Source organism: Balaenoptera ricei, chromosome 13, assembly GCF_028023285.1.
Source record: "Balaenoptera ricei isolate mBalRic1 chromosome 13, mBalRic1.hap2, whole genome shotgun sequence".
NCBI classification, from domain to species: Eukaryota; Metazoa; Chordata; class Mammalia; order Artiodactyla; family Balaenopteridae; genus Balaenoptera; species Balaenoptera ricei.
Window position 1 is genome coordinate 54,867,853 of NC_082651.1, and position 10,361 is coordinate 54,878,213.

Consider the following 10,361-nt stretch of genomic DNA (forward strand, 5'->3'; position numbering starts at 1 on the left):
TTTTTGTGCCAGTACCATATTGTCTTGATTACTGTAGCTTTGTAGTATAGTCTGAAGTCAGGGAGTCTGATTCCTCCAGCTCTGTTTTTTTCCCTCAACACTGCTTTGGCTATTCGGGGTCTTTTGTGTCTCCATACAAATTTTAAGATTTTTTGTTCTAGTTCTGTAAAAAATGCCATTGGTAATTTCATAGGGATTGCATTGAATCTGTAGATTGCTTTAGGTAATATAGTCATTTTCACAATACTGATTCTTCCAATCCAAGAACATGGTATATCTCCATCTGTTGGTATCATCTTTAATTTCTTTCATCAGTGTCTTATAGTTTTCTGCATACAGGTCTTTTGTCTCCCTAGGTAGGTTTATTCCTAGGTATTTTATTCTTTTTGTTGCAATGGTAAATGGGGGTGTTTCCTTAATTTCTCTTTCAGATATTTCATCATTAGTGTATAGGAATGCAAGAGATTTCTGTGCATTAATTTTGTATCCTGCAACTTTACCAAATTCATTGATTAGCTCTAGCAGTTTTCTGGTGGCATCTTTAGGATTCTCTATGTATAATATCATGTCATCTGCAAATAGTGACAGTTTTCCTTCTTCTTTTCCAATTTGTATTCCTTTTATTTCTTTTTCTTCTCTGATTGCCGTGGCTAGGACTTTCAAATCTATGTTGAACACTCGTGGTGAGAGTGGACATCCTTGTCTTGTTCCTGATCTTAGAGGAAATGCTTTCAGTTTTTCACCATTGAGAATGATGTTTGCTGTGGGTTTGTCATATGGCCTTTATTATGTTGAAGTAGGTTCCCTCTATGCCCACTTTCTGGAGAGTTTTTATCAGAAATGAGTGTTGAATGTTGTCAAAAGCTTTTTCTGCATCTATTGAGATGATCATATGCTTTTTATTCTTCAGTTTGTTAATATGGTGTATCACATTGATTGATTTGCATATATTGAAGAATCCTTGCATCTCTGGGATAAATCCCAGTTGATCATGGTGTATGATCCTTTTAATGTGTTGTTGGATTCTGTTTGCTAGTATTTTGTTGAGGATTTTTGCATCTATATTCATCAGTGATATTGGTCTCTAATTTTCTTTTTTGTAGAATCTTTGTCTGGTTTTGGTATCAGGGTGACGGTGGCCTCATAGAATGAGTTTGGGAGTTTTCCATCCTCTGCAAATTTTTGGAAGAGTTTGAGAAGAATGGGTGTTAGATCTTCTCTAAATGTTTGATAGAATTCACCTGTGAAGCCATCTGGTCCTGGACTTTTGTTTGTTGGAAGATTTTTAATTACAGTTTCAATTTCAGTGCTTGTGATTGGTCTGTTCATATTTTCTATTTCTTCCTGGTTCAGTCTTGGAAGGTTATATCTTTCTAAGAATTTGTCCATTTCTTCCAGGTTGTCCATTTTATTGGCATAGAATTGCTTTAAGTAGTCTCTTAGGATGCTTTGTATTTTCAGTGTCTGTTGTAACTTCTCCTTTTTCATTTCTAATTTTATTGACTTGAGTCCTCTCCCTCTTTTTCTTGATGAGTCTGGCTAATGCTTTATCAATTTTGTTTGTCTTCTGAAAGAACCAGCTTTTAGTTTTATTGATCTTTGCTATTGTTTTCTTTGTTTCTATTTCATTTATTTCTGCTCTGATCATTATGATTTCTTTCCTTCTGCTCACTTTGGGTTTTGTTTGGTCTTCTTTCTCTAGTTCCTTTAGGTGTAAGGTTAGATTGTTTATTTGAGGTTTTTCTTGTTTCTTGAGGTAGGCTTGTATAGCTATAAACTTCCCCCTTAGAACTGCTTTTGCTGCATCCCATAGATTTTGGGTCATCGTGTTTTCATTGTCACTTGTCTCTAGGTATTTTTTGATTTCCTCTTTGATTTCTTCAGTGATCTCTTGGTTATTTAGTAATGTATTGTTTAGCCTCCTTGTGTTTGTGTTTTTTACATTTTTTCCCTGTAATTCATTTCTAATCTCATAGCGTTGTGGTCAGAAAAGATGCTTGATTGTTTTCAATTTTCTTAAATTTACTGAGGCTTGATTTGTGACCCAAGATGTGATCTATACTGTAGAATGTTCCATGAGCACTTGAGAAGAAAGTGTAATCTGCTCTTTTTGGATGGAATGTTCTATAAACATCAATTAAATCTATCTGGTCTATTGTGTCATTTAAAGCTTGTGTTTCCTTATTAATTTTCTGTTTGGATGATCTGTCCATTGGTGTAAGTGAGGTGTTAAAGTCCCCCACTATTATTGTGTTGCTGTTGATTTCCTCTTTTAGAGCTGTTAACAGTTGCCTTATGTATTGAGGTGCTCCTATGTTGGGTGCATTTATATTTATAATTTTTATATATTCTTCTTGGATTGATCTCTTGATCATTATGTAGTGTCCTTCGTTGTCCCTTGTAACAGTCTTTATTTTAAAGTCTATTTTATGTGATATGAGTATTGCTATTCCAGCTTTCTTTTGATTTCCATTTGCATGGAATATCTTTTTCCATCCCCTCACTTTCAGTCTGTATGTGTCCCTAGGTCTGAAGTGGGTCTCCTGTAGACAGCATATATGTGGCTCTTGTTTTTGTATCCATTCAGCAAGCCTGTGTCTTTTGGTTGGAGCATTTAATCTATTCACGTTTAAGGTAATTATCGATATGTATGTTGCTATGACCTTTTTCTTAATTGTTTTGGGTTTGTTTTTGTAGGTCCTTTTCTTCTCTTGTGTTTCCCACTTAGAGAAGTTCCTTTAGCATTTGTTGTAGAGCTGGTTTGGTGGTGCTGAATTCTATTAGCTTTTGCTTGTCTTTAGAGCTTTTGATTTCTCCATCGAATCTGAATGAGATCCTTGCTGGGTAGAGTAATCTTGGTTGTAGGTTCTTCCCTTTCATCACTTTAAGTATATCATGCCACTCCTTTCTGGCTTGTAGAGTTTCTGCTGAGAAATCAGCTGTTAACCTTATGGTAGTTCCCTTGTATGTTATTTGTCGTTTTTCCCTTGCTGCTTTCAATAATATTTCTTTGTCTTTAATTTTTGCCAATTTGATTACTATGTGTCTTGGTGTGTTTCTCCTTCGGTTTATCCTGCCGTTGACTCTCTGCGCTTCCTGGACTTGGGTGGCTATTTCCTGTCCCATGTTAGGGAAGTTTTCGACTGTAATCTCTTCAGATATTTTCTCGGGTCCTTTCTCTCTCTCTTCTCCTTCTGGGACACCTATAATGCGAATGTTGTTGCATTTAATGTTGTCCCAGAGGTCTCTTAGGCTCTCTTCATTTATTTTCATTCTTTTTTCTTTATTCTTTTCCGCAGCAGTGAATTCCAGCATTCTGTCTTCCAGGTCACTTATCCGTTCTTCTGCCTCAGTTATTCTGCTATTGATTCCTTCTAGTGTATTTTTCCTTTCAGTTATTGTATTGTTCATCTCTGTTTGTTTGTTCTTTAATTCTTCTAGATCTTCCTTAAACGTTTCTTGCATCTTCTTGATCTTTTCCTCCATTCTTTTTCCAAGGTCCTGGGTCATATTCACTATCATTATTCTGAATTCTTTTTCTGTAAGATTGCCTATCTCCATTTCATTTAGTTGTTTTTCTGGGGTTTTATCTTGGTCCTTCATCTGGTACATAGCCCTCTGCCTTTTCGTCTTGTCTATCTATCTGTGAATGTGGTTTTTGTTCCACAGTCTGCAGGATTGTAGTTCTTCTTCCTTCTCCTGTCTGCCCCCTGGTGGATGAGGCTATCTACCATTTTTGTTTTATTGACTAGTTTGTTGTGTTTTTTAGATTCCACATATAAGTGATATCATGCAGTATATCTGAAAAAAACAAAAACACTAATTCGAGAAGATACATGTACCCCAATTTTAATTGCACCATTATTTACAATTGTCAAGGTATGAAAGGAACCTAAAGGTCCATCAACATGTGAATGAATAAAGAATATGTGGTGTGTATATATATATATATATATATTTATATATATGTATGTATAATGGAATACTACTCAGCCATAAAAAAGAATGAAAATTTGCTATTTGCAGCAACATGGATGGACTTGGAGGGCATTATGCTAAGTGAAATAAGTCAGACAAAGAAAGACAAATACTGTAAGATGTTAATAGTTTGCAAATCCTACCAGGTAGGGATTTCAGTGTTTCTGGAAGACTGTGAAGATGGCCAGCCAGCCTTAATAGCTACTCCTTTATTTCATTACATTACACTGTTTCAAAGTATGCTGTTAACACAAACCAAAAACTCACAACATCATGACTTGGGGAAAGTTTTTTGGTTGTGAAGTATCTCTTTCTCTCTGTCTCTCTCTCTTTCTCTCTGTCACATATACACACACACATACACAGGCACTGTGCATGTGTACCATAAATTCTTTGAGTTTTATTCTACCACCAATTTGGACAAATTAACACAAAGTATTTTTGCTACACCCTTTCATGTACAGAATAAACAAATGTTAGAATGCTTGGAACTAACAATAGCAACTGAAGAGAGAAGGGGTAGAACCTTGTTCATCTTGTGTGTTTTCTTTTTATATTTCTTCATGGTCTATAATTAGGCAAAGCAGAATGAAATATATTTGATAAATTGAATCATTTGATAAAATTTACATGCTTTAATCCACAAGGCAATATAATGGTATTAATTTTTATAATTCTAATTACATTATGGAACATGAAAGTGAGGCTCTTGATAGGGTGGATGAAAGGGTTACTCTCCACCCAGCAAACATTTTTTGCACATATTCTCCATAGGCAGGTTTTCAATCATGAAGATGTTTTGAAATAGCTGGAACACCATTATTTTAATGTTTTGCCTGGCTTTTCCTCTTCCTGGATTCAACACTTCACAGCAAGTTTTATGCTTCTGAATCATTTTAATAATTATGTTAACTCAAGTTTCAATTTTGGCAACTAGGAAAAGAGTTGGAAGACAAAGGAACAAAAGGGGACTCTTGCTATTTGCATGTCAGGAAGATTGACAGTCTGTTTGTGTCTACTTTTCTGGTTATAATCTAATGGAATATAGGTCATAGGGCAGTGTAAGTTAGCTGTTCCCAATAATGGAATTGAGACTCACTGTCTGACTCTGTATTACAAGAAATAAATTACTTATAACATATAAACTACTAAAAATGCACAATCAAATCAAACTGTAATAATTTACTAGATTATTGTTCTAATTATACCATTTTCCCTTGCATTCCGATATCAGTTTTTGAGTGGGAAACATAGTATTGAAATATTAGTGCAAACACAAGGAATTGGTCATAATCCTGGGTAAGCACTTGAGCAAAAGTGTTGTATAGTTAATATCATATGTGTGTGTTCTGGTGTAAAAGTATAGAATCACTGATACAGGTTATGGGTCAATAATTCTAAAATTATATATATATGTGTGTGTATATGTATGTATATATCACAGAAAAAATAGAAAAATCAACATTTCTCTTGATCATAGTACTTTCACTACTGACACTACTGACACACTGTATAAGTCTTCTGTTAACTTAATGATCTTATTAGTATAAGTAATCAGCTCGAAAGTAAGGGCTATGCATAAGTTTTCAGTGACTTGTGGAGTGGCTGGCATTTTGCAAACTTGTTTAAGTAAATGAATAATGATTTGACACTTAGGTATTTATTTGTTCAGTACCATAAGCAGATAATGCAAATTCTAATTGTATTTGATTGCTTGTATATCACAGAACTATTCCATTTGTTCTTTTTTGTTTGTTTTAATTTTTATTTATTTATTTATTTTTGCCTGCATTGGGTCTTCATTGCTGCGCATGGGCTTTCTCTCATTGCGGTGCGCGGGCTTCTTATTGTGGTGGCTTCTCTTGCAACAAGAGAGCACGGGCTCTAGGCACGCAGGCTTCAGTAGTTGTGGCTTGCAGGCTCACTAGTTGTGGCTCGTGGGCTGTAGAGTGCAGGCTCAGTAGTTGTGGCACGTGGGCTTAGTTGCTCCGTGGCATGTGGGATCTTCTCGGACCAGGGCTCAAACCGGTGTTCCCTACATTGGCAGGCGGATTCTTAACCACTGTGCCACCAGAGAAGTCCCCCATTTGTTCTTCCAAACTCAGTCTCCACCTTTCTCCCCTCTGTGCTATGCTCCAAGAGGTTGAGCTCTCTGGACTACGTCAGCTTTGGTCTGTGGGTAACTCTGGCAAGAGATCTGAAGAAAGAAGGGAGGAGAGTGAGGTCAGGACGTTTATTCCCCCAGCTCACTCTAGTAGCTCTGTCATTGGCTGAATCCTTAAGTGAAGATCACAGCTCTGTCAGGTGGCCATCTACACAAAGAGCTTATTCTGTCACTCCCCATCTCTCCCCCACTGCCCAGGTTCCAATAGCAGGTCTCTCCTCCCCCTCATGAGGACTGAAGATGATGATGGTGTCCAGCTCCCTGATATGACTAGGCTGGGATCCTTCAATCTCTTGAGGTCTCCCTTAACCCTGCCCACACTTTTAAAAACAGTTCCTTTACTAAATGTCCCTTAAATTATTCAATCTGATGTGCCTTCTCTTTGCTGCTGGTGCCTTATCTGATACACTAATCTCAGTGGAATAAATTCTGAAAATAGAAAATGTTCTTGACATTGCCAAATCATGTTGATATAATTTTTAACTATTATTTTAATGTTATTCATGGAATTGTAACTTTTATTCCCACTAGAGAGTGATGCTTTTATAAAAACCCATTCCCTAATGCCAACCAAAATCAAAACTCTTTGAGAGATTTCACAGTTAACTTAAAGAAGCAAACAAGACATGATTTCAGCTGAACTACCATACTATGAAATGATACTGTTAAGCATTTAATATGACTTTTCCCTCTTGGATATCTCTAATAAAAATGTTTGAGATGAACAAGGTATGGCTCCTCTGCCTACCTCCGTTTGTGATGTCCACGGCTTCATTCCTTCCCTTAACCCACAGTGGTTCCCTGTGGTTCTTCGAGTGTATGCCAAGCTTCTTTTGTACTCAGGGCCTTTATACGTGTATGGACCACCTTCCTCCTACACCTTTCTATGTTTTACTCCTTCACGTTACTCAGGTCTTAATGCAATTGTGACCTTTCCAGGGGCTTCCTCTATCCTCTCTAAAGTATCTGTCTACCACCCGCCAGACTCTCTACCTTTACTCTGATTCATTTGCTCTCTAGCATTTTTATTATCTAAAAACATATTATGTTTTGCTACGTAAGGTTATATTTGTATTTATTATTGGTCTTTACCCTCTCCCCACATAATCTCCATGGAAACAAAGATGGCATTTTCTTCAGGAATAGCATAAGCAATATTTTTAGCAGCTCTATTGATATATTTCATATCAAATACATGTATATATCCAAAAAGTTTATAAAAGTATATATCAACAAATATAAATAATATAAATATATAATATAATATGAATATATAAAATATATAATATGAACATATATAAATATATCTACTATAAATATAAATGTATATAAAATTATATAAAACATACATCAGTAAACTTATATAAAATTTAAATACAGAGATAGTTTATTTAAAACACACCTTTTACAGTGTGCAGCTTAGGGAATTCCCTGGCAGGCCAGTGGTTAAGACTCCGAGCTTTCACTGTCGAGGGCAAGGGTTCAGTCCCTGGTCAGGGAACTAAGATCCTACAAGTGGCATAGTGCGGCCAAATAAATAATCAAGTGTGCAGCTTATTGCATAGGGTTGTACATCTGTCACCACAACCATTTTTAAAACATTTCATTACTCCAGAAAGAAACCCTGTGTCCTTAGCGATTCCCTCTCCCTCCATCTTCCCAGTCTCCTGACAACCACTAATCTTTATATCCTATGGATTTTCCAGTTCTAGATATTTCATATAAATGGAATCATACTATATGTGGTCTGGTGTTTTATGACTGGCTTCTTTCACTTAGCATAATGTTTTCAAGGTTCATTCATGTTGTAGCTCTTATTAGTATTTCATTCCTTTTGATGGCTGAAAAACATTCTACTGTATGGATAAACCACATTTTATTTATTCGTTCATCAGTTGATGGACATTTAAGTTTTTCTCATCTTTTGGCTATTATGAAAAATGCAGCTATGAACATTCACATATAAGATTTTACATGGACGTATGTTTTCATTTCTCTTGAATATATATACCTGAAAGTGGGATTGCTGGATCATATGGTAACTTTAGGTTTAATTGTTTGAGGAACTTCCAGACTATTTTCCAAAGTGGCTGCAACATTTTACACTCCTGTTAGGAGGGTCAAAGCCTTCAATTTCTTTACTTCCTCCCCAGATAACACGTTGTATTATCTGTCTTTTGATTAGAGCCATCCTGGTAGGTGTGAAGGCAATCATTATTTTTGATTGTATATACGACCCTGCTTATTCTAATTTGGGTCAAAGTTAAAGTCTTAAATATTAAATACAATCCTATAGTATTTTTTCTTATTTTTATTTTTATTTTTAACTAGTGCCGTGAGTTTAGAGACTAATTTTTTTTTAAATGTTTGTGTAAATATTTTTTGCTTTATCCTATTATGGGGAATCTTCAGTGGACTTCTACTATGAATTGCATGTTTGTGTACACCCCAAATTCATATGTTGAAACCCTGATCCCCAGTATGATCATATTTAGAGATGGGATCTTTGGGAGGTAATTAGGTCATAATGGTGGACCCCTCATAACTGGATTAGAGCCTTTATAAGAAGAGACACCAGAGAGCTCTCTCTGTCTCTCTCTCTTTCTCTCCCTCTCTCCCTCCCTCCCCACCACGTGAGGACATAGCCTGGAAGAGAGCTCTCCCCAGGAACCAAATCACCTGACTCCTTGATCTTGAATTTCCCAGCCTCCAGAACTGTGAGAAATAAATTTATGTGTTTAAGCCACCCAGTTGTTGATATTTTTTTATAGCAGCCTGAACCAACTGTGAAGACTACAGTGAATTTATTTTTTCTAGAATAATAATAGTTATAGAATGGTGTTACTCCATGTGCTCTATTTAACATGACAGTGGATCTCAATTTGACAATGGGTAAGATTTTACCCATTTTAGAATTTTAGAATCTCCTTAAAGTCTAAAAATAACAGTGGACTTAAAGACAGAACTTTACCTGGAGAAAGACTTGTATATGTGTGTCTAGGGGTAAGGACAGGGTGAGTATTTTCTTGTTGTTAGGAATTATCCCCAAGAATAAATAAATGTATCTATTGTAACACATTCTGCTTAGAACCCTTTTTTTATCCATTCAAGTACATGCCCTTTGAAGGTGAGAGGAGACCAGTTTCTTTCATAAGGCAATAAGGAGTGCAGATTGCTTCCTAACAATAACAAATTGTCAAATAAGGAGAGGCGTAGGTTTAGAAGAGGGATTTCAACAACAGGCTGCAATCCCAGGTCCAACTCTTTTATGATAATATAAAAATAAATTTTAGTGAAGAATTCCAGTGAAGATCGATAATAAAAAGTCTGACAGTTTCTAAGGAGGAAATAAATTGGTATTTTTTCTTTTATACTTCATGTTTATCAAAAGGATGACAAATTTCAAATGCTAGTGATATAATCAATTAAAACAACTATTTACCTTAAACTATTTTCTATAGCATGCACAGGAAATATGTATTGTCTTTTTCTCTTTTCTTCTGACAATGATCGTAAACTACTTAAGAGAGAACTTCTTTATGTGATACAACTCCCACAGTAACAAGAAAAATATGCTTTCCACTAAAGTTCAATATTTACTGATAATAATTAACATCAAAATGACCACAGAAAAACTTTACATGTCGTTTATTTTACTTCCTCTTTAAAATCACCTTAGTAATTTCATCCACAGTATTTGAATTATAGTTGAGGCATATTCGAATATTTTAATGTAATTTACATTGCAAATGAATGAGAAATTCTGTTGTGTGGTCTTATGTGTAGATATCTAATAAATTAAAGGCAGTTTTTCTGCCCCACCTTCCCTTTCCTTTCCTGCATCCCAACTTTCCTTATTCCTGTTGAGTTTATTCTAGTTGATAGAAAAGGTCATTAAATATATATAACAAATAAATATGAACTTATAGATAAAATATGGAAGGGTGTGAAGGCTGTGGGAGGATTTTGAACTGATTAATAACAACCTCTAGTCTGTGTTTGAAAGGTATCGCTGTAGCTGCTGTGTGCAACATAGACTGTGGTAGGGGTAATTGTGGAAGCAAGATGACTGCTAGGAGGCTATTGCAATAATCCAATTGAGAAATGATGGTGTTCGGGACTGGAATGTAGGCAGTAGGGTTAATGGGAACAATATACAGAATAGTATATTTTGGATATAGGAAAAGAGAAAATGAGGAGTCAAAGATGGTCTACACGT